This window comes from Miniopterus schreibersii (genome assembly GCF_964146895.1).
Source record: "Miniopterus schreibersii genome assembly, chromosome: 8".
NCBI lineage: Eukaryota > Metazoa > Chordata > Mammalia > Chiroptera > Miniopteridae > Miniopterus > Miniopterus schreibersii.
In genome coordinates, this window is record NC_138109.1 from 75342039 (window position 1) to 75367491 (window position 25453).

The 25453-nt window shown below is 44.2% G+C and overlaps 1 protein-coding gene and 1 pseudogene across 2 annotated transcripts in view; both read right to left on the bottom strand.

The window, feature by feature from the left end:
* The window catches only part of LOC308560386 (oocyte-specific histone RNA stem-loop-binding protein 2-like), a 597-nt pseudogene extending 322 nt beyond the window's left edge, over positions 1-275 (bottom strand). The window contains exon 1 of the transcript in view: positions 1-275. This exon is cut by the window's left edge and continues 322 nt beyond it. The product of the transcript in view is annotated as an oocyte-specific histone RNA stem-loop-binding protein 2-like (transcript).
* LY86 (lymphocyte antigen 86) overlaps positions 1-25453 on the bottom strand; it is a 61605-nt gene that overhangs the window by 34734 nt on the left and 1418 nt on the right. The window lies entirely within an intron of this gene.

Sequence of the window (25453 nt, forward strand, 5' to 3'; positions counted from 1 at the left end):
ATCTGAGCATCCCAGGAGCAGTGGCTGTACCTCCTGTGTTTGTTTGGTGTTTGAGGATGAAGTCCTGGCTGTCTTTGTGCCTTGGGGACCTGCTGCAGAAAGCACTGCTAACCAGGTGTGCGCTTGCCATAATCTATCTGCTTTTGCCGCCTCTACAGGACAATTTCATCTGTCTCTACCTCCCACCTGGCATGGCAGGGCTCTGTGCTGAGGTGCGCTTTCTTCGCCTGTCCTTCCTCTGGTCCCCCATGGCATGCTGTATATATCTTTGTCATGCCTTTACCACCATGAATGTGGTAAGTATTGCTAGCTTGCTTCTTTCACAGATTATATATACTAAGGTAGGAGCTATGCTTTATTCATCTTCAAATAACCAGAGTCTATTCTAATGGGTGTGCCCAAGAATGTCACTTGGTTGGATAAGTGATGAAAAGGAGAGAAGTTCAGATACTTTGATGATAGCAGAAAGGAAGTGAGCTTTCACTTGCAGCTTGCTGGGCTCCAGCAATTACTTGGAAAGTCTAAGTTGTGAGGCCACTAATATTGATCTTTCCTCACACTTGGTAGGCTCTCTGAGAAAGTGCTAGCACCTTAGCTTCATCATCATAATAGTGGGAATTTGCTTTGGCACTTAGGATAGAGTTTCTGAGTGTGGTTGAAAACCCAGTCCCAGGCCAGATGGTAGCAGGTATTCCTCTGTCACCTTTTAGAATTCTTTTCCAAATAAAACAAAATAACAAACAGACTTTGCTTCTGATATCTTCTTTTAGTTTGGATGATTACCATTTCTGTAAACTTGTACTCTGTTTGCAATACAGGTCTAGCTAGGAATCTGAAAATCTGCCTTCTTGCCTGGCTGTATTTTGATTGGGCTGTTTTAATTTTCCTGAGTGATGCAAGGACAACATTCAAGAGTCACTGTGAATCTCTAAAAAGAGTATGTTGAGCAAGGCTCCAGTGAGATGCCATTGCTGGAAATTCATTACCATAAAAACACAAAATTAACCTTCCTTTCGTCTGTCCTTGGTGCCACCCCTTTCCTCATACACTTCCTTGACTTTGAAGAAAAAGAAATGACATAATGTGGTAAATGTATTCTAATTATGTTGTCCTGTCATTTCCTGATCTCTTCTTTTTTAACACCTGTCAAATCTTGTCACCTCAGAATAGCACAGCAAGGACCCCTGATGGGCCACTATTTCAAATAAGAGTAGTTCCATCCCCATTCAAGTCTTTTTGGTCACATTTAAAGTCAGATATGTAATCTGGCTTCTTGTGTATTCAAAATGCTTAAATATATTCATCACATCGACTACAACAAAAATGGAATGGGCATCATCGCAGTGGATTATCTATTGTTCATGATGTGAGAGGGCAAGAACTCGAACACCTTGCAGGCTGTGTGATGAGCTTGGTGAATGCATTATTGAGTATGAAGGTATGTTTGGGCAGCCAAGTTCAAAATTCTAGATTCCTCAACTTGTCTGCTTCCAACTGCAAAAGAAATGGAATTCAATGGAAGGCATTATTGACCGAAAAGGGGTATTTATCTGCATGGGTCCCTTGGCCTCTGAATTCCATCCCTCATGATAACCTGAACTTGGCTTCCATCTGCTTAGGAGGAGATGGTTTTTGTACCATAATGGAAACATTAGAGACCATAAACAAATAAATGGCAATGAAGATGAGCTTTTATCCAAAATACCTCGCCAAATGTCTTAAGAAAAATAAGGACCCATCAGAGGCTGTTATGCCTGATCTTTTGCATTTTAGGAGTAGTCCAACAATGAACACTAAATGCACAGTTGAAATGTGTGTTACCAAGAGGGCCATATAGCACAGAATTTTAACATGAGGACAAGTGAAAATGTGAACCTGTCCTCTAGGCGACAGTGGCATGAGAATGGGAATTCCAGTTTAACTTCTCATTCATTTCACTGAGTATCTGACATTTGGCAAGAAGAGCACGAGGCTTTTGGAGTACAAAGCCAAACCAGAAAATGTGTCTGCTCTCATCTGGATTGCAACACTTCCATCATCTAATGATAATACCATACAACTGAGTGATAGACTCATTAAAAGACATATGTGTACTTCACTCTCTCATTTTATAGTCAACATATAGTCAACATTTTATAGTCTTCTCTGTGCAAGGTGTGTATTCCATAGACTCACTTCATTCTCCCTGGCCTGGCCCCTTTTCTTTTCTTTGCTTTGCTTTTTTAAAATTTTCTTTTCCTTTCTTTTCTTTTAAAAATTTATCTTTATTGTTGAAAGTAATACAGATATCTCTCTTTTTCCTCCATTAATCCCCTCCAGCCCGTATCTGCTCCCCCCGACCCCCCAGCCTTCACCACACTGTTGTCTCTGTCCATGGGTTATGCGTATATGCATATAAGTTCTTTGATTAATCTCTCCCGACCCACTCCCCCACCCCCACCTTCCCCCTGAGACTCATCAGTCTGTTCCATGCTTCTAAGTCTCTGGATTTATTTTGTTTCTCAGTCTATTTTGTTTATTAGATTCCACATATGAGTGAGATCATGTAAAACTGAATCAGGAAGAATCAGAAAACCTGAATAACAACTGATGAAATCAAAGCAGTAATAAAAAAAACTCTCAGCAAACAAAAGCCTTGGTCCAGACAGCTTCACAGGGAAGCTTTCTAATTCTTTAAACTGTAGGGTTAGATAGTTTACTAAAAATTTTTCTTGCTTTTTGAGGTAAGCCAGCAGTGCTATGAAATTCCCTCTTAGGACTGCTTTCACTGTGTCCCTAGATTTGCGGTTGTTGTGTATTGATTTTCATTTGTTTCCAGGAAGTTTTTTATTTCCTTCTTGATCTTATTGGTATCCCATTTATTGTTTAATAACATGCTATTTAGCCTCCATGTGTTTGAATGTTTTTGAGTATTTTTACTGTAGTTGATTTCTAATTTCATGCCATTATGATCTGAGAGGCTTGATATGATTTCAATCTTCTTGAACTTGTAGAGACTTGTTTTGCATCCTAACATGTGGTCTATCTTTGAGCATGACCCATGTGCACTTCAGAGGAATATATAGTCTGCAGCTTTGGGTTGAAATCTTCTGTAAATGTCAATTAAATCCATCTGATCTAGTGTTTCTTTGTTGACTTTTTGTCTGGAAGATCCATCCAGTGAAGTCAGTGGGGTGTTAAAGTCTATGACTATGACTGTATTGCTGTTGATCTCTCTCTTAAAGTTCTTAAGGTTATCGTTGATAGATCCTTCTTTATTGCCATTTTAATTTTTTATGCCTATGTCTCTCTCTCTCTTTCTTCTTCTTATTATAGCAGTCCCTTTATCATTTCCTGCAATGTTTGTTTGGTGGTGATAAACTCCTTTAGCCTCTTTTTGTCTGTGAAGCTCTTTATTTCACCATCTATTTTGAATTATAGCCTTGCTGGATAGAGAAGCCTAGGTTTCAGATCCTTGCTTTTCATTACCTTGAATACTTCATGCCATTCCCTTCTGGCCTGTAGAGTTTCTGATGAGAAGTCAGCTGATGGCCTTATGGGAGCTCCTTTGTAGGTAACAGATTGCTTTTCTCTTGCTGCCTTTAATATTCTCTCTTTGTCTTGAATTTTTGGCATTTTAATTATGATGTGTCTGAGCATGGGCCTCTTTGGATTCTTCTTGCTTGGGACTCTCTGTGCCTCCTGAACTTGTGTGACTTTTTCCTTCACCAGCTTAAGGAAGTTTTCTGCCATTTCTTCAAACAGGTTCTCTAACCCTTGCTTACTTTCAACCTTCTCTGGCACTCTTATGATGTGAATATTGTTATGTTTCATGCCCACAGCTTCCTTGGACTGTCCTCCTGTTTTTTAATTGTTGTTGGTTTTTTTGGATCTCTGACTGAGTGATTTTTTTCTACCACCTTCTAATTCTCTGATCTGATCCTCAGCTTCCTCTAACCTGCTGTTTATTCCTTCCAATGTATTCTTTATTTCTGCTATGTGATTCTCCATTTCTGACTGGTCATTATTCATAGTTTCCATATCTTTTTTCATGCTGTTAAGCATCCTTACAATCAGTATTCTGAACTCTATATCTGATAGATTGCTTATTTCCATTTCATTTAGCTCTTTTTCTGGGGACTTCTCTTATTCTTTCATTTGGGGCTTTTTTTGGTCTCCCCATTTTGGCTGTCTATTTGGGTATGTTTCTATGTATTAGGTAGGTCTTCTAGACTCTCAGTCTTTTTGGAGGGTCTCTGGTGCAGGCCAATGTCAGACACTGTTTGTAACTGGCCTTGAGTACCATGTTTGGAGCTATCAACAAGCCACGGCTTGAGGTCTCCTATGTCGAGGCTGAGAGCATTTGGACAGGATCCAGATGCACACCAAAATCTGCTTTCCCAAGGCCAGGGTCCAGAAGAAGATCAGGCAAAGACTCAAAGCACTCTGAGATCTGCCTCTGCCTGCAGGCTGATTAATCTGATTCTCTTAATGAGCCTCAGGCTGTAGAAACTCCAGGGGGTAGGGCAGAGAGGTTTTCCACTAGGTGGGGCAATTGCTTCCCCCTCAGGCAAAAGCTGCTTGGAAGGTAAATGTCTGACTGTAAATATGTCCTCTGCTGTATGGTGGAATGACTCGGCACAGGAATCCAGAGGGGTGCCCTCTAAGCTCCTTCTCCAGAGCCCAGAGTCCACAACCCCAGATTCTCCTCACACAGCTCCAGTCCACTCTGCTCTCCTGCTGGAGCCCAAGATGAGTGGCTGCACACAAAACTTTGTGCATTGGCTCTTTAAGAGGATGCGTGCATTTCTAGCTGTCTCTCCCTAGCAGACAGAAATCCGGCTGCTTTTCACAGCCAGATGTTATGTGGGCACCTTTCTCAGTTTTGGTGCTCTTGCTTGGGAATCCCAGCCTGGGGTTTAGGCCCCAGAGTCCTCAGTGGGAACCCCCACAGCTGAGACATCCCTCTATACCTTCAGCTGCTGCCTGTGGGAGCCCAACCAGCCCTCTGGCACCTCCACACTTCCCCTCAGTCTCTATGTGGACTCCACTTTTCCTCTTTGGTTATGAAGTTGCTCTCCAGCTTGTCCTCAGTTGCAGTTAATTATTCAGGATGATTTTTCTCTGTTTTGGTTGTAAGTCCAGTTTGGTCCTGGGAGAGTGTCAGTGTATCTTCCACTCAGTCTGCCACCATCTTTAATCTCCCTGACCCCTTTTCAATCTTAGTGACAGTGTTGCTATTCACTCTTTCAATAGTATTTATTAACAGAGTCACACATGCCAGACCCTGCTAGCTACTATGGGACTGAGCAGGGCAGGAGGCTCTTGACCAAGCCAGGAAGCTCTTGATCAAGCCAGTTTGCTGACCAGAGGCCAGCATTGGTTAAGTAGTGATGAATCTGCCAGAGCCCCCCAATTCTAGAGGCATCATGGAACTTGCCTGTTCTATCTGGTATTGATAATTGTTTAACTTTCTTTTACTAATTTTGAGTCAGTCCACATGAGACAGGAAAACTAGGTACAGCTAACTTCTTTTGTTTTTTTTTGTTTTGTTTTGTTATTTTAATGGGAGATAAGAATTCAGAGCAGGTGTCTCCACTGCACCTCCAGGGTGGGGGTTCAGGTTTCGCTAGCAGGCAGACCCTCTTCCCAGAGAAGGATCTTCCCTTTACTCCATGACTCCTGGGCTTAGGAACAGTCGGAACCATGACAGTATTTGGTGACATCAAGACATGACCAGATACACTTATTATATTTCATTTCTTCATTTTGTGCCAATCTGTTCATCTTCTCACAAGGGCCAAGAGCTGGGCCAGATGTGCAGGGTGGTTTGCTTGATGGTGTGTGGCTGTGAAGATGAGCCTGGGGCTGTTTTGGAAATGCTGGACATGCTAAAAAGAAATCCCTTCCAGCTTCTGGAAGTTGTGAAATGGGTCTGGTTTTTTTAAAAAGTTAAGGTGTTTGTCCTTGGCATCTGGTGCTGTGGAACACAATGCATGAGTGATAGAAACTGTTAAACTGGCTGGGAGGTAACAACTGTCGCAAGCCCCCTCTGCTCATTTACAGAACTGGCTCTGAACCCAAAGTATTGGGAGTTCTACAGTGTATTTCAATCATCGATTCTCTCCCAATTCTCATGAGTGGCCAGGACATCAAGTATTAATATCCCCATTATGTGAAGCAGAGACTGAGACCTAGGACAGTGAAGGGACTGTCTAGCCTGCAGACTCAGCCTCCAGGGCTCTCAGCTCTGCTCTGCCCTCATGCTGCCATGTGGGAGGGACAAAGGCAAGAGAGGACACTAATTAAAAGAAAGAAGCAGAACTTAGGACAGAGGCAAAATGAGTCCCAACACAGGTGCTAAGACTCTGCTCCTCTTTAGCTGCTGGTTGGTCATAGGAAGGAACAAAAACCCAGGTTCCAATTGGCTGGGCTTGCTGGCTGGGGCCCAGGAGGTCACTGCCACCTGCAAAGGGGCAGCTGCTTCTCCACCCAAAAGACACTGGTGTGGTACAGACTAAAACGCAGAGGCACTGGAAGGTGTTTGTAGGAATTAAGAAGAGTAAAGTGCGCAAAGCATCCAGGCCAGTGCCAGGCAAAAATAGACACTCGGTAGAAGGGCAATGGTGACTATTTTCATTGCAGCTGTAGGAGATGAAACCAACTTCTTTTAGAAAAAAAAATTTTTTTAACATCAGAGCACTCTAGGTATAAAATAATTTAGTCCAGTTTAGTAGATATTTCTGAAACAAAACCTAGATGTCAACCAGGGCTGTCCAGCCCTTGAGATATAAATAGGATTGCGCTGAACACAATCTGTGGTTTTACTTAGCATAATATTCTCAATCTGGGACGTTTGCCACCACTGGTTCTCAGACATGACTGTAGATTGGAATCACCCGGGTGGCTCTAAACATACCCAGACTGGGCCCCACCCTAGAAGGCTGGGTGTTGCCTGGCATTGAGATTTCTCAATACCCCCAGTTGATTCTACTGTGCAGCCTCATCGGAAAACCACTGGTAATGAGCCGCACCAAGCTAACCAAGCTCTGCACTCACTTCTGGTGCATGAGCTGGTGGAGGGGCTCCCAAATCTGCAGTGCATCCCTCCAGGCTAAAAGTTTCACCCCCTCCAGAGATTTCTTCAGAAATCTTCTTACAAACCTGTTCACAAGTTTTATAGAATTTATGAAGATTGAAGGTTTCAAGGAAGCATGCCCCTCCCCACAAGCTATCTGTCACCATAATCCTGCCTGCCTCCCCCGGCTTTTTAAAAATTATTTACTTTTATTTATTTTTATTAAATTTATTGGGGTGACATTGGTTAATAGAACCATGTAAGTTTCAAGTGTACATTTCAAGGGTACATGATCTGTATATTGCACTGTGTGCCCACCACCCAAAGTCAAATAATCTTCTGTCACCGTATTTTAGGCCCCCTTCACCCCAACCCCACCCCCAGCCCCAGCCCTCTAGCAACCACCACACTGCTGTCTGTAACCACTAGTTTCAGTTTTATATCCCACATATGAGTGAAATTATATGGTTCTTAACTTTTTCTGTCTGACTTATTTCACTTAGCATAATACTCTGAAGGTCCATGCATGTTGTTGCAAATGGCAGTATTTCACCTTATTTCTAACTTTTTTCTCTAGAGAAGCCACACCAGGCCCCCTGGGGCCTCAGCAGCTACCCCCATAACTTGTTAAGGAATTCTTTCAAGAAAGGCAGGACTCTCCCTAGTTAGAATCTTGTAACAGCCCCTAAGAGAATTTTTTCTATTTCATTTCACGATTATTGACTCTATGCCTAACACTACCTAGGCACAGAAAAGTTTGGGGTCCAGGGATGAAGAGGGTAGAGCTAAATGATGGACAGTGAAGGCTGTTGGGGAATGGCGACAGGAAGCACAGCGTGTCCGTGACAAACTCCACAGGTGGGGAAGAACTTGGAAGCACAGCAGGGTTTTGGCAGAAGGGAGTTGGAGCCCTGGGGCTGGGGGAGCCTTGGGCCGGGAGAAGCCTTGGGGCCTGTGTGGGAGCGGTGGTCACCTGCAGGGACTCAGTCAGACCTCTGTGCTGGGGTGCAGACCCCTCATTTGTGGGTGGGATCAGAGCAGTCCCTGAAATCAAACTAAAACAAAACTGCCTGTGATTATAAATTATAAAGACATCCAGCCTTAATTAAGGATACAGTTAGGGGACCAGCATCTTTACAGCCTGATCAGCTTTGTCTTCCTCTGCCCTCTGTGTTCATGAAGGTGGCCAGGTCCACAGCCTGGGAATTTGGGCACCCTTCTTCCTGAGGGGGTGACTTGGGTGGAGTGTGTTGTGTTGTGTGTGTCCAGTGTCTCTCCACAAACCTCCAGGACCTCTGGGAACAGAATATCAACTCATCCACCTACTTATTTCCTGAACGCTATTTTATTCCTGAGAGGCTCCTCTGGTCCTGGACACAGGCACAAATAGAGGCTACACAGAGAGAACAGCTTTTTTCTTCTGAGAGAGAGGTAGAAGGTTTAAACTGTGAATTCTCCAAACAAGAACTCCTTAAGAGTTTGAGAATGAAACACCAAAACCAGCACAGTCCCTTTATTGTTTCTGAGTCCCCACTTTGACAACCCCTGTTGGCTCATTGCACTGGAATAGGTGCTAGATAAAGGTTGAGCAAGTGAAGGAACGTTGGTCAATAATCAGATGGGAAAGTGAGGGACCACATCTCCTTAGCAGAGACTGAACTGACTTCAAGAAAGGCCTGTATGTTTATCCATTTCCTCAAAGGTTTGGCAAACACATTTCTTTTTTAATAAGTCAATTAACCCTCAAATACCCTCAGTCTGCCCACTCCTGATATACGGGGAAATAAAGATTACTTTCCCTTCATAGTTCTCAGTACTCAGACCTGGGGGTAAATGTTCCTCCAACTAGATTGTGTCTGGAACACATATCTGAAGTCAGAGCAGCTATCCAAGCGTGCCAGCAAGTTGATTTTTCCTATTTTTGGTAAATGCTGAGAAAACAGAGTGAGAGACGCTGCTTTGACAGGAGAGACAATAAACCTGATGCCTGTTGTTTAATGATCCAATCACAGGCGTGGTTTGAGCTCCTACTATGTGCCGAGCACTGAGCTATATGTGGGGATCCAAAGATGATTTAGTTTCAGGCATAGCCCCTGGCTTTTGGGAACATAGAGTGTAGAAAGAGAAAGGGAAGGTAAACACCGTGGCCTCACAGTGGTCACATGATGCCACAAAGCTTAAAGTGGTGCTGGAAGGGTGGATCTCCGCTCTCTTCCTATGACTTCCAGAGAAGGAGACACTTCAGTGAAACAGTTTCCAGCCTCATCACTGGCCCATGCCTTGCAGTTAATTTCACCTTTCTCACCCTTTTGCTGACTTTGCTGATCATGTGGAATTAAATCACTGTCCCATTAATGCCCACAGTTTCTCCTTTGCAGCCTTTAAATAAACACACACACACACACATGCACACACACTTAAGAAATACAAAACCCCAGCCCTGTCTCGTGTTGGCCTGCTGGGCTCACCATATTAGGGCGCTGGCTGTTAGAGGGGTTCTGGGAGCAGCTGCTTCCACCTAACTCAGGATTTAAATTAGGGTGACAGCTAGCAATCACCTGGCTTCACTGAGCCCTCATTTCCTCACCTGTAAAAGAAGGAACCTGGCACCATCCTAAGCTTCACGTTCGCTCTGGTGCCAGCTTCTCAGCTGCCCGAGAGGCCAGGGCTGTGGAGCCCGCACTGGGGGTCGGGCCTGCGCTGCTGATGGTACCCTTGCAAGTGAGATGCAGGGTGTTAGGCTCAAAGCTACAGGCCAGGCCTTTATTTGTTAACTTTTGATTTTGAAATAATAATAGACTTACAGGTAGTTGCAAAAAGTACTAGAGGTCCTGTGTGTCCTTCACATGCCTCCCCTCATGGTAACATTTCACATAACTGGATATCAAAGCCAGGACACCGACACTGGTGCAATCTGCAGACCACCTTCAGATTTCACCAGTTTTTATGTGTACTCTGTGTGTGGGTCCATGCATGTGTGCATGCATGTGCATGCATACATGTGTGTGCATGTGCACATGCTCTTGTGTAGTTCTATGCAATTTTTTTGCAAGTAACCATCACTACACTCAAGATCCAGATACAGCCCGGCCGGGCGTGGCTCAGCGGTTGAGCATTGACCTAGGATCCAGGCGATAGGGGTTCGATTCCCTGTCAGGGCACGTGCTTGGGTTGTGGGCTCGATCGACGACTCTCTCATCATTGATGTTTCTCTCTCTCTCTCTCCCTCTCCTTTCCTCTCTCTGAAATCAATAAAGATATATTTAAAAAAAAAAAAAAGATCCAGATACAAAGGATTTTTTTTGAGCTGCCCTTTGATAACCACACCCAGCCCCCCCCCCCACTCTCCCCATCTTGAGAGTGTTACATCAGAGAACCATGCAGTATGTGACCTTTTGAGACAGGACTTTTTTCATTTGTCACAATGTCCTTGAGGTCTTTCCAGGTTTGGTGTATCAACAGTTCATTCATTTTTATTCCTGAGTAGTATTCACTACAACATGTTGAGCGATTCACCTGTTGAAATACATTTGGCCAGTATGGGGCTATTACAAATAAAGCTGTTATGATTTGTCACTTACAGCTTTTTGAATGAACATAGTTTTCATTGCTCTGGGATAAATAGCTAAGATTCGGATTGCTGGGTTATATGGTATGTGTTTAGTTTTATAAGAAACAGTGCAACTGTTTTCTCGAGTGGCTGTGATTTTACATTCCCTCCAATGAAAAGCGTTTCTTTTAGAAAGAAACTCTTGTCACAGAAGCTTGTTGCCCAGGGAGAAATCAGGAGAGCGGCTAGTAGTCCACTGTGGGGGTTGAGAGCCTTGGAGTCTCCGGCAAGACTTCCTCCCTGACATGAGAAGGGTCTTCCCAGAAGTGACTCAAATGCTAAGAGCCAGGAAAGTGCACCAGCAGCCATGGTTAACTGTCCTTAATGCTGCCACCATCCTCCCTCCCCAGTGCTGCACTCAGAGCCCCCGATGCAGTTTTGTCCACTCTCAGCCATGCAGAGGCCTGCAGAGCAAGTGTTAATTCTTGAGATTGTTTCCTATGCTTTCTAGTCTGGAGACAATTTAATGTATTTTTCTTCTTCCCTGAGTGCTGCTGTCCTGCAGAGGGTTGTAAATTGTCCACTGCTGCTCTGGTCTCTTTCTCTTATAAGGACAGTAATCCTACCAGGGATTACTCATCTAACTCATGACTTCATCTCACTCTAAGTCCCTCCCAAAGGTGCCACCTCCAAATACCATCACATTGGGGGGGTAGAGCTTCAACCTGTGAACTACAGGGAAATGCATAATACATGTAAAGACCCTCCTCTTTGGTTCAGGAAAGGGGCCATACAGTGACACTGCGTTTGAGTGCGACCACCCTGATTTAGAATGAGCAGAACAGTGCCCCACGCAGAGGCATCTGAAGGAAGGGGAAGGGTCGCAGAACCTTGGTCACCCAGTATCTCCAGGGCATGGAATCAGCTCTTCCTAAAGATACCGTGGAGATTTCCTGAGAAGGCAACAGGAGTTTCTACTAGGATGTCTTGTACTGAAATCAGGGAAGCAGAATTCGTTATTCTGAAAACCAGTCCACCATGCCTTCCTGCACCCCTTACATCGTGCAGTGGAGCCAGAGCTCTGCAGTTGAGCTCTCCCTGGAGGGACGGAGAGAGAGATGTTTCCATGGGAAAGTCCCGAACTTCTCCTTTGCACTTTGTCACTGGTGGAACATAGACCACCTGGGAACAGAATCCCACAGCATGAACAAGATGAGACTACAAGCCCTTGCTGGTCGGTGATGGAGAAGACGAGAACCAGCTTCCTTTGGCGTCTGCCAGCAAAATTCCACTCTTCCAGCAAAACAAATTCCTAACCAAGTAAAGGACTCGTTTCTCTGCTTTCTGAATCAACACAATCCTGGTGCTTCCCCCTGATTAGAGGATTAAAATACTTTTGCTAAAAATATAAAAAATTATATGGGAAGATAGCGAACTGACATGAAATGTAAGATGAGAAACCTCACTTCAGAGTAGTAAATGAGAACTGTACATCTTCCAATTAACCACAGCCTCCTGGCCCCCACCAGCCCTGCGCACAAGTTAAACATAACACGAGTTGATCACAGCAAAATTTCAAGTAGACTCCAACTCAACCCTTCACCCTTCTTGTTCACACCATTGCTGTCACCATTTGCACGTTTGTTCAGCTTTTTCTTGCCATCTGTTTGTGTTTTCAGAGTATAACATTTAAGAACTGTAATTGTATGGAAACATCACTAGACAAAACTGGTGAAACTAAGAGCATTTCTCCTAAATACCTTTACCTGGTCGTAAGCTTCAGAAAACTAGAAAGAAAAGTCTTGAGCTGAGAAATTTTTTCTGACAGAAAACATAAGTAATAAATACTCATAACCGTTTGCAATTGTCAAAAGTTGGAAGCAACCTAAATATTCATCAAAAGGAGAACAGAGCCCTAGCCGGTTTGGCTCAGTGGTTAGAGTGTCAGCTGGAGGACTGAAGGGTCTCAGGTTGGATCCCAGTCAATGGCACGTGTCTTGGTTGCAGGCTTGATCCCCTTGCCCTGGTCAGGGTGCATGCAGGAGGCAACCAATTGATGTTTCTCTCCCCCCCCCCCCCCGGTCTCTCTCCCTCTCCTCCTTCCACTCTCTCTGAAAAGAATGGAAAAAATATCCTCATATCCTCAGGTGAGGATTAAAAAAATAAGAATAGATACAATTGTCATCTATACACGTAATTACATACTCTATAGCTGTGAAAACAAATTAACCAAAGCTACACGTGCTATCTCCTGAAATAATGTCATAAATTGGTCCCCAAATAAGCTGATAATGCAACTCTCTTATTAATTCTAATAATTTTTAGGTTAGGTTTTTCTGTATAGACAATCATACTGTAAGGTTTTTGTTTCCTCCTTTCAAATCCTTAAGCATTTTATTTTTCTTGTCTTACTCTGCTGGCTAAGGTCTTTAGTGCAATGTTGACTAGAAGGGGTGATGGGCACTCTTGTCTCATTCTTAGTTTTAAAGGGATTGCTTTCAGTGTTTCACCAATAAAGGTGAGGGTCACTGTAGATGTATATTTTAGGTACATTTCTGTAAAGAGCACAGAGAATGGATTTTTAGAATTCAATCTGATATTCTTTTTTTATCAGATTACTTTAATCAATTTATATTTATTAGGACTTCTAACATATTTGTAATTATTTCTCATTTATATTTAAGTTTTCTTTCTTTTTTTAAAAAATATGTCTTTATTGATTTCAGAGAGAGGAAAGGAGAGAGAGAGAGACAGAAAATCAATGATGAGTCATTGATCAGCTGCCTCCTGCAGGCCCCCTGCTGGGGATGGAGCCCGAAACCCGGGCATGTGCCCTGACCTCGAATCGAACTGAAATCTGGATCATAGGTCGATGCTCAACCACTGAGCCACAGTTGGCCAGCGAGTTTTCTTTCTTTTATGCTGGATCTTCCTATACTCCTTTCTCCTTTTCTTTCCAGCATTCGTTTGGATTGATTGGAGTGTTTTATAATTTCTTTCTTTTACTAGTTTGAAAGTTGTATACTATATTTCTAGTTTTTAAGTTACCCTTGAATTTCTAACATGAATGTTTTACTTAACAAAGCTTAAAGTTAAACACTATCTTTTAAAAAAAAGCTTTTCTTGGCACTTATTTTTTTTTATTGTGGTAAAAAGCACAGAACATTAAATCTGTCTTAATCACTTTTAAGTGTGCAGTTTAATAGTGTTAAGTGTGTTCACATCGTTGAGCAACAGATCTCTAGCATTCTTTCATCTGGTAAAACTGAACATTATCTTTCGGCTCCCCCTGAATAAGAGAAGATCAAGGACAAAGGCATCAGAATGCTTTCTGTTCCATCACCACCATCCTCCATGTGATATCAGGTCTGGGGTTACTAATTCTCGGGGAAGACTTACTTCTTCTAGAGGCCAGGTAAAGTTAAATAAGCATTCTTATCTTCTACTTTTTCTGAATAGTATATTTTTTTCGTATCAATTTTTAAAAAAATTCTGGATGTAGCTCTTTAAAGGTCCTGGCTTCGTGGAATAATTAATTTCCCATCTTGCACAGCATAAGGACACTGCAAAAGGCCATTCATTCTCTCCAAAGCCTTCTTCTTTCAAATGCTTATGACCACCTGAGGGCTTCCTCTGGATGTGGAGGTGAGCTGCCCCATCACAGTCCAGCCAGAGTGCTGGGGAGTTAATGTCCCCAAGAATGACCACAGCAGGTAAGAGCCGATAGAGCAATACTCCAGTCTCCTCTCCCTTTAGATCTAACCACTCTAACTCATTTGTCACAGGGCCTCCCAGAGTTCCCCAGAGAGGCCAAACCCCAGTTGCCCATAGTGGTTGCCTGGATTGGTTTCCTTTACTCCCTTCTCTCACTTCTTCCCTCTATTTTGGTGCTTCTTAAGATCCTTTCTCAAGTAAATTTACATTCAGTACTTGTGTCAAGGACCATTTGTGAGGAAACACTAAACTTAATATTTAAACAAATTCCTCTAATTTATAGTGAGTATTGACTATGTACATGGTGTTAAATGTGGATTCGAAGATAAATTCTAAGAAATAGTTTCCATCTCTAGAGTATTTATACTCTAGGCTTCCTACTTCCTTCCTATCTCTTAGAAATACACATTTTAGTGATGTTTGTAGGTAGCAAGAAGCATTTCAACGGATTTGGGTCAAAATTGGCACAAGATCTAATAAGCAATTCCAGGTGTTTGGGTGATGATGGAAATAGCACAGAGTGGACATCCCTGAGTATTTAATTGTTGGACTGAAGTACAGCACCCCATCTTCTACCCTTACAACTGCTACTTTAAGATAAACAAGAGCAACAACATTTATTATGTGGAAGCAATGACCTCTTCTTTCCTGGTGCTGTGTAAAGGATCGCAGCCCACAAAATTCCAGCGGATAGATAACTGAAGAAAGTTAATGAACGCTTATCTTAGCTTCTGTAGACTGCTTCGCTAGCTCCACCACCTGCGTCCCCTTGACCGAACGGCTCCCCCTTAGCCAAACAGAATGTAGCTTGTTTGTTTTTTCTGCCTTTATATTCTCCCTGCAAAGACCGTTCGGGGCTGCGAGTTTGTTTAGGGCATGAGCCCGCTCATAGCCACCGCCGGCGGCTAAATAAAACTCCAAACACTCAATTTGGTCTCTGTGTGAATTAGTCTCGCATAACCTGGGTATAACAAGACCAATAAGAATATTCCACATTGAATAAACGGATACTTAACTATTACATATTTGGCATTCTTAGGGATTCATGTGGTGACATCACTTTGATACAGAGGATAGTGATGGTAAAACTAAACTGTGAGATAGCTTTTTAGAGATCCTTTTTGAGTGGTGAAAAAAGGCTAAACTCTCCCCTCTCTTTAGCAGAGGTTGCAAACTGCTAGCCCATGAAGTGCTTTTAGCTATCAGATATATTTTATTAGCCTGCATAATGTTTAAAAACACTTAGATTAGTTGCTATATTTATAAATTAGGAAGTTGTGTCTCTAGATCAGAAACTCTTGTTCCTTTTTAAAAAAATTAGAAGATTGGGCATCAAAGGTCCCACAAGCCCGCGTGATGATCAGATGGAAATGAATAGTAGTTTCCTCCTGAGATGAGGCAAGCGCCCTCATCTCTCTCATTTCCTATTGTATATTACAACTGGCCTACTTGAGTCATAATTTGCCTTTTCCAGGAGGGTATTTGAGGGGGATTTGTTTTGTTTTAAATATATTCTTATTGAATTTAGGGAGAGAGTAACGTAGAGGGAAAGAGAGAGAGAAACATCCTAACGTAGAGGGAAAGAGAGAGAGAAACATCCGCTGGCTGCCTCCTGCATGCCCCCTACTGGGGATCGAGCCTATAACCTGGGCATGGGCCCTGACTGGGAATCGAACCTGCAGTCTCTCGGTGTATGGGTCCACACTCAACCAACTGAGCCCCACCAGCAGGGGTGGTACTTGAATTTTTGACCCTGCTCTGCATCTTCTGGAATGAGTGAGATGTGGGCAGAGGACTGGTCTTGCAGGAAGTAACTAGGTTTCTCTCTTGCTTGCTCTTCCGTCACCACCTTCCAGAATTCTGAAGGTCCGCACCCCGAGAGGCAGCACTGCCGAGTCCCTGGGAGCCCGAGATGTTTGCGCAGGAGCCTGCTGCTCGTGATTTTGGTTATTTGCTCTTAAACCTCAGGCGCATTTTTGTTAAGACACTTGATACTGATTAGCAGTCTGTGCTCTGCTCAACCGCTGGTTCAAGTAAACCAAGAGCCATTAGCAATTTTCTCCTCAGGTATTTTCCTTTTTTTGAAATGTACACACTCACATAAGAATTGCCCTTTAACTTAGCTGAAAACAAAGCCAAGTGTGAGGCAGAAAAGCTATTGTTCACCCTGGAAACATAATCTTACTGCTGACTTTCTACTTGGATTGCAAACAGCTCAGTGTAGATCAGGCTGAACTCTAGAGTCTGGAGAGTTGAGGCTCCTAGGTGAGGCTCTTCCCTTTGGCAAGAGCCTCCATCCACAATCAGACCGAGTCGGATGACCCCAGTGGACGGGAGGGGAGGGGAGATGGGAGAATTTGGGCTTTTGCCTGATGGCTGCAGTTGGTTGTCCTTAGCAAGCTTTTTCACACGTGGAGAAAAGACCAGGCGAAGCAGGTTGCTGGCATCCAAGCTTTAGGGCGTTAGGGGCCCAAGTCACCTGTCATATTTTCGTCAGCTGTTCTCTGCCATGCTTATTTGTTTTCTAACCATTGTTAGAATTCTAAGTGAGGCTCATAGGACAGAAGAAAGCAGCTCTTATTCCAAACAAGCTCTTGTTTTCACTGCTCTATGAAACTCATTCCTATGTAAAATCTGCAATGATAGTATATTTATGGAACTGTTGGGAGTCTCAGTGTTATTAATGAGCCCTCACAGAGCTTTTGTATGTACAAAGGCTCCTGTTTTATAGGGACGTGGGCAGGAAGGGATGTGGGCAGATGGCCTTAGGAGAAGGGCTGTGTATAAAGAGGATCCTTTGCACTTTGGGGATGTGGGTGTCGGGGAGAGGCCTGGTCTCAGTGGATGTGGTATCTCTGACCTGGAACTGGGTGAGCTCACTTCATGGCTTTTATGCTGAGAGAGGAAGCAGAGCTGACCTGGGAGGGCCCTTTCAGGTTCTGCTGTCATCTAGCCTGTGGCTGTGGTTAGGACACATGCCTCTCTGGCTCAGAGCTTTTTCTGAACAAGGAGACGCCTGTACTGAAGCCCTGAGGTTCTATCTGGCAAGAACATTTCCCAGTTCTGGAGGAGGTCCTCAAGTCTACCCCGAGACCATGGGCGGGGACTGGCAGGGTGCTGATTCTCCCTACGCGCCTGCAAATGCTGGGACTGGAGAAGTAGACGGTCATGTAATAGCCCTCACCCCAGAACCAATTAACATCCATTACCGCAAGAGGTGGCCACAGGCTGACTGTCACACACTGACAGTAACCTCCCCAGTCTCCTCCACTTGCAGCTACTCAGCCACTGCGAACTGAGGTTGGCTGCCCCGGCCCAGCATTGCAAACAGAGCGGAGGCCACGGCCAGTATAGCCTGACTCAGAGGGTGGGGGGAGACCACTGGGGACCTCCCTCTCTTTTTGGTTGGAGCAAATGGCATTAGCAACGCCAGGCAGTTGCTGGGAACAGAGAGAAAGACACACTGTTTCTTAGAGCTCCTGAAGACCTCATCTCTTGCGATTCTGTTTTTAATAACTACTTAGCAAGCATTTCTGGGCTGTGCAGCCTTGACAATGACAGGAAGGAAGCCGGGTCACATCCTAAGCACTAGAGGAGCTCCAGGCCTTGTTCTTAGTCATTTGGAGACTCAGAGTCTTTCCACCCCTGTGGATAGACCAGAGAGAACCGTGCAGTTTTCTCTACCCTTATTGTAAGCAGGCAGGAGTAAGGACAGAGAGTTGTGAACGAGCCAGAGAAAACTGGACCGGAAAGACTGATCAGCTCAAGTGGTCATATAAAAATCAGATAGATTTCGGACAACAGCCAAATCAATGCCGGAGATCACATAGAATATACAGGCAGCAAGACCGTCCTAAGATGACGAGGCAGCTGAATGTTGTACAGACGAATCCCAGCTGTGCAGACAGAGCTCATCAATTCCTCTAAATAACTCCGCTAATTATAGTTTTGACTTTACCATGGCAGGCTCAAGTTTCCTCGTGCTCGCAGGCCAGGTTAACGATAATAATGCTGGGACAAGCAGCAACATCATGGTGCCCCAGGATGTATAAGGTCAAGTTTAAGTAGAGAGAGCTTACTGACTAACCAACAAGCCCAGAACCAGTTGACTGGTCACTCAAAACCTGCGTCCTTGGCTGGTGTGAGGTGGCAGTCTTTACCCCTGGTCTAGAGCATACTAGACACCTGGGAAAATACTGAACTAAGAATTACCATAGCCCCAGGAACATATAAGAATACAGGTAAAATTAATACCAATGTAAAGATGGTAAAGAAACAAATGTAAACACATGCTATTAATATTTTGAAACCAGTTTAAGAAGCAGGTAATAAATAGAATAATCATTGTGATAATTTGTGTTTGCCTGCTTGTAAAGCATTTAGGGCAATCTGCTGTATTAGATTAAAGGCTTAAAATTCTATTAATAAATTTGTGACCAATGGACATGTATTTTAATAAACACTGCCTTTATAATTATTCGAAGTGTATGTATACATTTTTGGGGGTACACCTTATATGTATGTCAGAAATAAATTTAATTTACAAAGTTTTCATTTATTAATTATGCAAGTAGTGTTTAACTGTGTAAAGAGACATTTTTAACACAGTTTAGGAAAACTAAATTGACCATATACAGAGGAGCCCTTTGAATAAGGAAGTTCCCAGCTCTGGGAAAGAATGGAGGCAGGTGGTGAACAGACAGGGGGAGCCCTGGTCACCGTGCTCTGGATTTCTCAGTGGGGCTGGCGCAGTTCCTGCCTGGCCCAAATGGGGAGATGTCAGGCTTCAAATAAGGGAGCCCACTGGCAACACTTTGGCTAAGCAGGCAGTCTGCGAGAATGAATCTTCAACTATAAATTGAGCTTGGAAACAGTGCTTTCTGGGCTAGGATCTTTTTCTTTCTCCTCCTAGCCATTGGGTTGGTCACCACTCACTCCTGTCCTAAAGGCAGAGAGACACTGGAGGAGTACCAGCAGGGACTTTCAGGAAGGGACACACAAGGATGCCTTCCTGGATTCCGCACAAGGAGGCTGGCAGATGCTGACTGCACATTGCCCTCTGCGCGTGATCGCCCACTGGCTGCTCCCGGATGGATACACACACACTAGCTTTTGGGTAAACCCCAGAGTACACCTTCCAATGCCCATGCGGCTTCTCTGAGATCCCAGAACAAAGCCACTGGGCCAGAGGCCTGGGATATCACTTTATAAGGAATCCCAGCAAAGGAAAACCAGCAATCCAGATGGCACAGAGTTCCTGGGCAGGTCACCCTTTTCTTTCAGTTAAAATTCCCACCCATTGTTTGGGTTTTGGAGGGAAGCGCCTGACCCCTCTGTGTGTTCCTGCCCCTTGCCCGGCTTCCTGCCTCACACTGCTCTTATCAGAGGTGCTGAGGGCTCCGTGAGTTGGGTGCCCCTTTGTCACCTGGACCCTGGTGCCTGTAGGCCTCTGCCAGGTGCTCCGGCTGCACAAAAATCTGCTTTGCTCTCCGCTCTCCCCCTTCTGCTGGCCTGAGTGTAAAGCCGCGCCCAGGACTTCACACTGGCAGCTGCTTTGGGAATGTGTTTTCTGTGCTGTAGCTTCTACAAAAATAGCTGCAGAGCTGGACGGTCCTCCCCATTCCTTCCTCTCCAGAGATTTTCCTCCAAAACAGGAGCAAAGCGGCCCATCGGGGTTTAGCTGAGTGTGGAAAGACCCGAGAAGACATTTTCTGCACAGAAGAGTCCTCTTAGACTCACAGACTCTAGGCTTTTTTTTGTTCTTTAGATCCCTGCTCACAAGTTACTTAGCATCTCTTAAAAAAGTGCTTGGAAGAATGACCAGGGAGGAACCCAGTGGCTTGGCAGAAACACACCAGCAGGCTTCTAGCTCCTGTGCTCCCTCAACTTTTTCCTGCCCCCACTTATAAAAATCTGCATCTCAATGTTGATATTCACATATATATATTCAACTTCCTGTCTTTACGGGTGGGCCAGAAAGCCTCTGTCTGCTCAAGGCAGCTGGCTGTTGAATCTTGCATGCCCAAGGTTAACCCTTTGGAATCACATCTTTGTTTCTCTGGCTATTTGTCTACTTTTCTTTCATTGCCCTTTATTTATATCCCTAATTGTTATGAAAAAATAAACTGAGAGAGAAATGCTATCTGGGTGCACTCTTTTAAAGCACCGCTGAAGAACTGCTTGGCCGGTGTTGTTTTCTATTATTGCTATTATTTTTCAATGTTGTTGCTGCTTTTGGGTTTGTCTTCTGCTCCATTTACCTCAGAATGAGTGGGTTTTGAGAAAAGCAGTTGTTTTTCCTCCCTCCCTCCCTTTCCCCCCAGGGCAGTTTTGAAGACATTTTCCTGTGAACATTTTATCAACACGCCTGTCCGTTCTACTGTGCAGCTAGGCCATTTGCAGCTGACCCTCAGTTTTAGAGGAGATGTAGCCAGCATTGCTTTGCATTCTTGAAGTCTGATTCATTGTCCCGTTTGACTATCTTGATGGATTATCCAGGTGCACAGGACCTGATTTTGACTTTGTAATTAAGGACTTTTTGGAGGTCAGATAAAGTGCCCTCCCTGCAGCAAACTTCAGCAACACATAAAATCTATTAAGGCAGATGGGTATGAGCAAGGCCACTTGCCTTCACGGAGAGGAGAGCAGGTGTCGATGACAAGCTGGAAGCATGTGACCGGATGTCATGGTCCCCTGACCCTAGAATCTCCCAGGTGGCTGCCCGGGTCCCCTAGGAATCACCCACAGACTTCAACTTACTGCCAGAGACAGGGAGGGCTCCTGCTCTGCCCCATTCCCTACTCCCACCTTCTCCACAGAGGAAACTGCTGTCAGGTGTAAGGACATCGGATTTCCCCGTGGAACAAGCAAGCCAACTGCCCAGGAGGGCTCTGGATAAAAAACATGCTGTGACTGATAAGAAAATGGTAGATGTCACTTTAATTTGGTAGATGTTGTTTCCAGACACCTTTGCAAGAAAAGAGAGCTTGGTGCGCATGGCTGGAACGTGTAGGTGTGAGCGCTCTTTCCTGGCTGCTGCAGGTGTGATGCATGCTGGGAAGAGCCAAACTGCCCAGCTGAGTGTGTGCAGAGGGGGAAGGTTGGGGGGAACTCCTCACACCACAGGATAAACCTCCTCCTTCCCCTCCTCCTCTTCTTCCTCCAATTTTTCTAGTTCGCAGAATACTTGGGTTTTTATCTCTTTACCCAAAGCCTTAGTTTTTGTGCTGTGCCTTCTCTCTGTCCCCATCTTGTGTTTCTGGGGTCAGATGGCATGGGTTGCTCACTATTAGAATTCCACAATCTAGATTTAAGTCACTGGGCATGGAGTAAGGCCCTCAGGTTTGTATCGTGGCTCAGGTATTTTACTTAATTATAAGATCCTTAATATGTATGCCCTTCAGCTTCTCTACCTGAGAAATGGAGATGAATATCCTACCTACCTCACAGGGCTGTTAATGAGGATTGAATGACACCTTATAAATGGAAGGACTTTATAAACTGTAAAATGTTATGCAGAAGCAGGAGGCTTCTATGGCAATGATGATTTTCTCAAAGGCATTCTATAAATTCCTTACAATCATGGTGGCTTAGGTGTCAAGTTCACTTGACAACACAGCCTTTCTATGGCTAGAATTATCCAGAAGACCTGGAAATTGAGGCTCTGATTTGGTGAAGAACTTGAGGGATTCCTTCCTAGCCTTGATGAGGGAGCAGTAAACTTTTTCTATAAAGGGCCAAATAGTTAATATATTAGGTTCCATGGGCCATACAGTGACTAGTACACTTCTCAGCAAATACAAAGACAGTACACAAATGAATGAGTATGACTGTGTCCCAATAAAACTTTATTTATGGACACAGAAATTTGAATTTCATTTAGTTTTCACATGTCACAATTTTTTTTATTTTATTAAATTTTAGCTATTTAAAAATGTAAAAACCATTCTTAGCTCATGGGTCAGACAAAAACAGGCAGCAGGTAGGATTTGGCCTGATGGCTTCATTTGCTGACACCTGCCCCAGACAACTCGCAAGAGCCGAGTGTCAGAGAGAGAAAAAGGGGGACAGGAAGTCATTTAGGCATGTGTCACTGGTCGCTTACTTTTTCTGGCCTTCCTCTCTGCCTGGTTGATGTCAAAGACTGTTAAATGAAAACATTGAGGTCTGCACTCAAGGCTCTTTGGAAAATGCAACCTAGATCTCTGTTCTCCAACCCTTATCCAAAACCCCATAACAGCAACAACAACAATGGCAACAATAATGGTACTTATGGCTGGTCGCAGAGGCACATGCAGCTCATCCAGTCCTACAGGCAGTCCCTCTGAGGAACCCAGACCTGCAAGTGCTGCATTCACATGAGGTTCCACTGTGGCCCATTGCAAAATTGAGCCTGACTTGCATTTTAGTAATGAGTCCTTGGTCCACACTGAGGGGCACAATGAGAAACAACAAATGTAAGCCACTGTGGCATCTCTTATTGAGATGCTGTCCAGGATGCCATCTCTCCAAGGAGAAATTTCTCTCATAACTCATCCAGGTATCAGGAAAAACTGGGCATCAACTTAAAAACTGCTTTTACCTTGAAAATAATGCAAATTTCCTTGTTTGACTTGGTTTCAAGAAAGCTCATAGTCAAATATACCTCTACTGACTGTAAAGTATCCTACAAGTCATCAGCAGCACAGGTTTACCAAGCATGTAGCATGTGCTCAGCACTTTTCATGCAGGCCTCTGCACTTAATCTTCACACAGCCCTGAGAGGGAAGTTCATTTGGTATCCCTTTTGTAGTGGGAGGAATAATGACTTCCGAGACACCCATGTCCTCTCTTGAATGTTACCTTATCTGGCAAAAGAGAGTTAGCAATTGTGGTTAAACTAAGGATCTTGAGATAGTGAGATTATCCTAATCTGTCCTCATAAGAGGGAGGCAGAGGGCACAGAAGCAAGGTGATGGGTGAAGCAAGATGCTATATTGTTGGCTTTGAAGATGGAAGAAGAAGCTATGAGCCAGTGACTGCAAAGCAAGCAGCTGTAGAAGCTGGAAAAGACAAGGAAAGAGATCCTCCCCAAGACAGTATGGCCTTGACCAAGGGAAACTGACATTGGACTTCTGACCTACAGAACTCTAGAAGAATAAGTGTGTGTCATTTTAAGCCACCAAGTGGTAACTTGTTACAGCAGCTACAGGAAACTCATACACCCTCTGTACAATCAAGGACAGGGGACTTAAAGTATATTGCCCAAGGGTTGGAATGAGATTTGTTGACTACAGACCCCAAGATCTTATCCCTTACACTGTCTCATCTGTTGTGTGTGTCCTGATCACCCTGGCGTTACTATTCCCCTTGTTTTCCCTCCCCTTATCCTGCTTCTCTCACTACCAGTCCGTCTTCCAGTCATGTATACTTTTGTAATCTACCGCATGTCTTGGTGTGATAGAGGCAGCGTATAAATACATTGATTGACATCTTTGGCATGTGCATGGGGTAGGGTTCCTGGGCTCTTCTTAGGCCTACAAATTGTCTTATGATTTAACCAGAGAAAGGTCCCTATTGGTTTTGTTCCACCTTTGCTTTTGTAAAGACTGTTGCGCTCTCCTTTACTGTAGCACTAACAGTTGGGCTGAACACGACTTCCAGTTTTTCAGAAAATTTTGCTCACTTCCTGGTTAGTATTCAGAGCCCAATGAGTGCTTATGAGGTTTTTTCTTCTCAAGGAATTTTGTATCATTCAGAACAATTTGTAGCCTAAGACTTCCTCTTCCCACTAAAATTGTAAAACTAAAAGAGAAGGGAAAAAATGTAACAGTAAACCCAGAAAACAATAGATCTTTTGTTTTGTCAGCTGACCCTTCCACATTTGCTTGCACATTGCAATTCTTGAGGCCCCTAAACACTAGGCTGGGCAAGGCAGAGAGACACAACCTGTAGTCTTTGTACTGTGTTATCAATGTGGAGGCCTTGGGAGTGTGGGGGAGTGGGACTGCCTCACTGTGAATCCAGCAGCTGAAAGGGGACCGTCTCCACCTGGGAAGGGTATGCAGCGAGCAGTCTCTGACAGCTCAATGGCTATGTAGACATGAAGCAGGGCCCATCTCTAGAGAAGCTCCCAGGACTTTCCTTTCTGCTGCCCCCAAAGTGTACCAAAGATCCCCTCTGACATTAAAGCTCTTGAAATGATGCTGATTCAGTATCCCATTGTTTCTTTCCTAAATTATTGATTCTACAGGCTACAAACTCTACCTCTAGCCTCAAACAGCTTTCAATCTAATATCCATGCTCCGAACTATTAGTGTAGGAATCTTGCCAAAATGCATTCTCCTCATTGCCAAAGGGGTGCAGCCCAACCTTGTCCTGGTCCCCTGGTGTATTAGTCAGGGTTCTTCAAAGAAATATAACAAATGGGGTTTTTTCTGTAATATATACATGTTATATAAGATTATATATAATACATATGTATTCTAGAAGATTTATTATGAGATATAGGCTCCAATGATTATGGAAGCTGAGAAGTCCCATGATCTGTTCTTTGGGAGCTGGAGACCCAGGAAAGCCGGGGCTGCAGTGTGAAGGCGGGTGGAGCAGGAAAGCTACGAGCAGGAGGTAGAGCCCAGCTCAGCAGTCAGGCAGAGAGTGGATTCTCCCTTCCACCTTTTTGTTCTTCCCAGGCTCTCAACAGATTGGAAGACCCCCATCCTCATTGACGAGGGCGACCTCTTTACTCAATCCACTGATTTAAATTCTAACGTCTTCTGGAAACACCCTCGCAGACACCCCCAGAAATAACATTTGTTTAGCCACTATCTGAGCACTCCCAGTCACGTTGATGCATAAAAGGAACCACCATGCCCGGCTGGCGCGGCTCAGCGGTTGAGCATCGATCTAGGATCCAGGAGATTGCGGTTTGATTCCCAGTCAGGGCACAAGCCCGGGTTTAGGGCCAGTCCTCAGAGGGGGGCGTGCAGGAGGCAGCTCATCGATGACCCATCATTAATGTTTCTATCTCTCTCTCTCTCCCTCTCCCTACTTCTCTCTGAAACCAATAAAGACATATTTTTAAAAAAATAACAACAACAAAAATTAGCCATCACACTCAAGCTCTGCCCATGTGGCTCACTTCGTCTCTCACC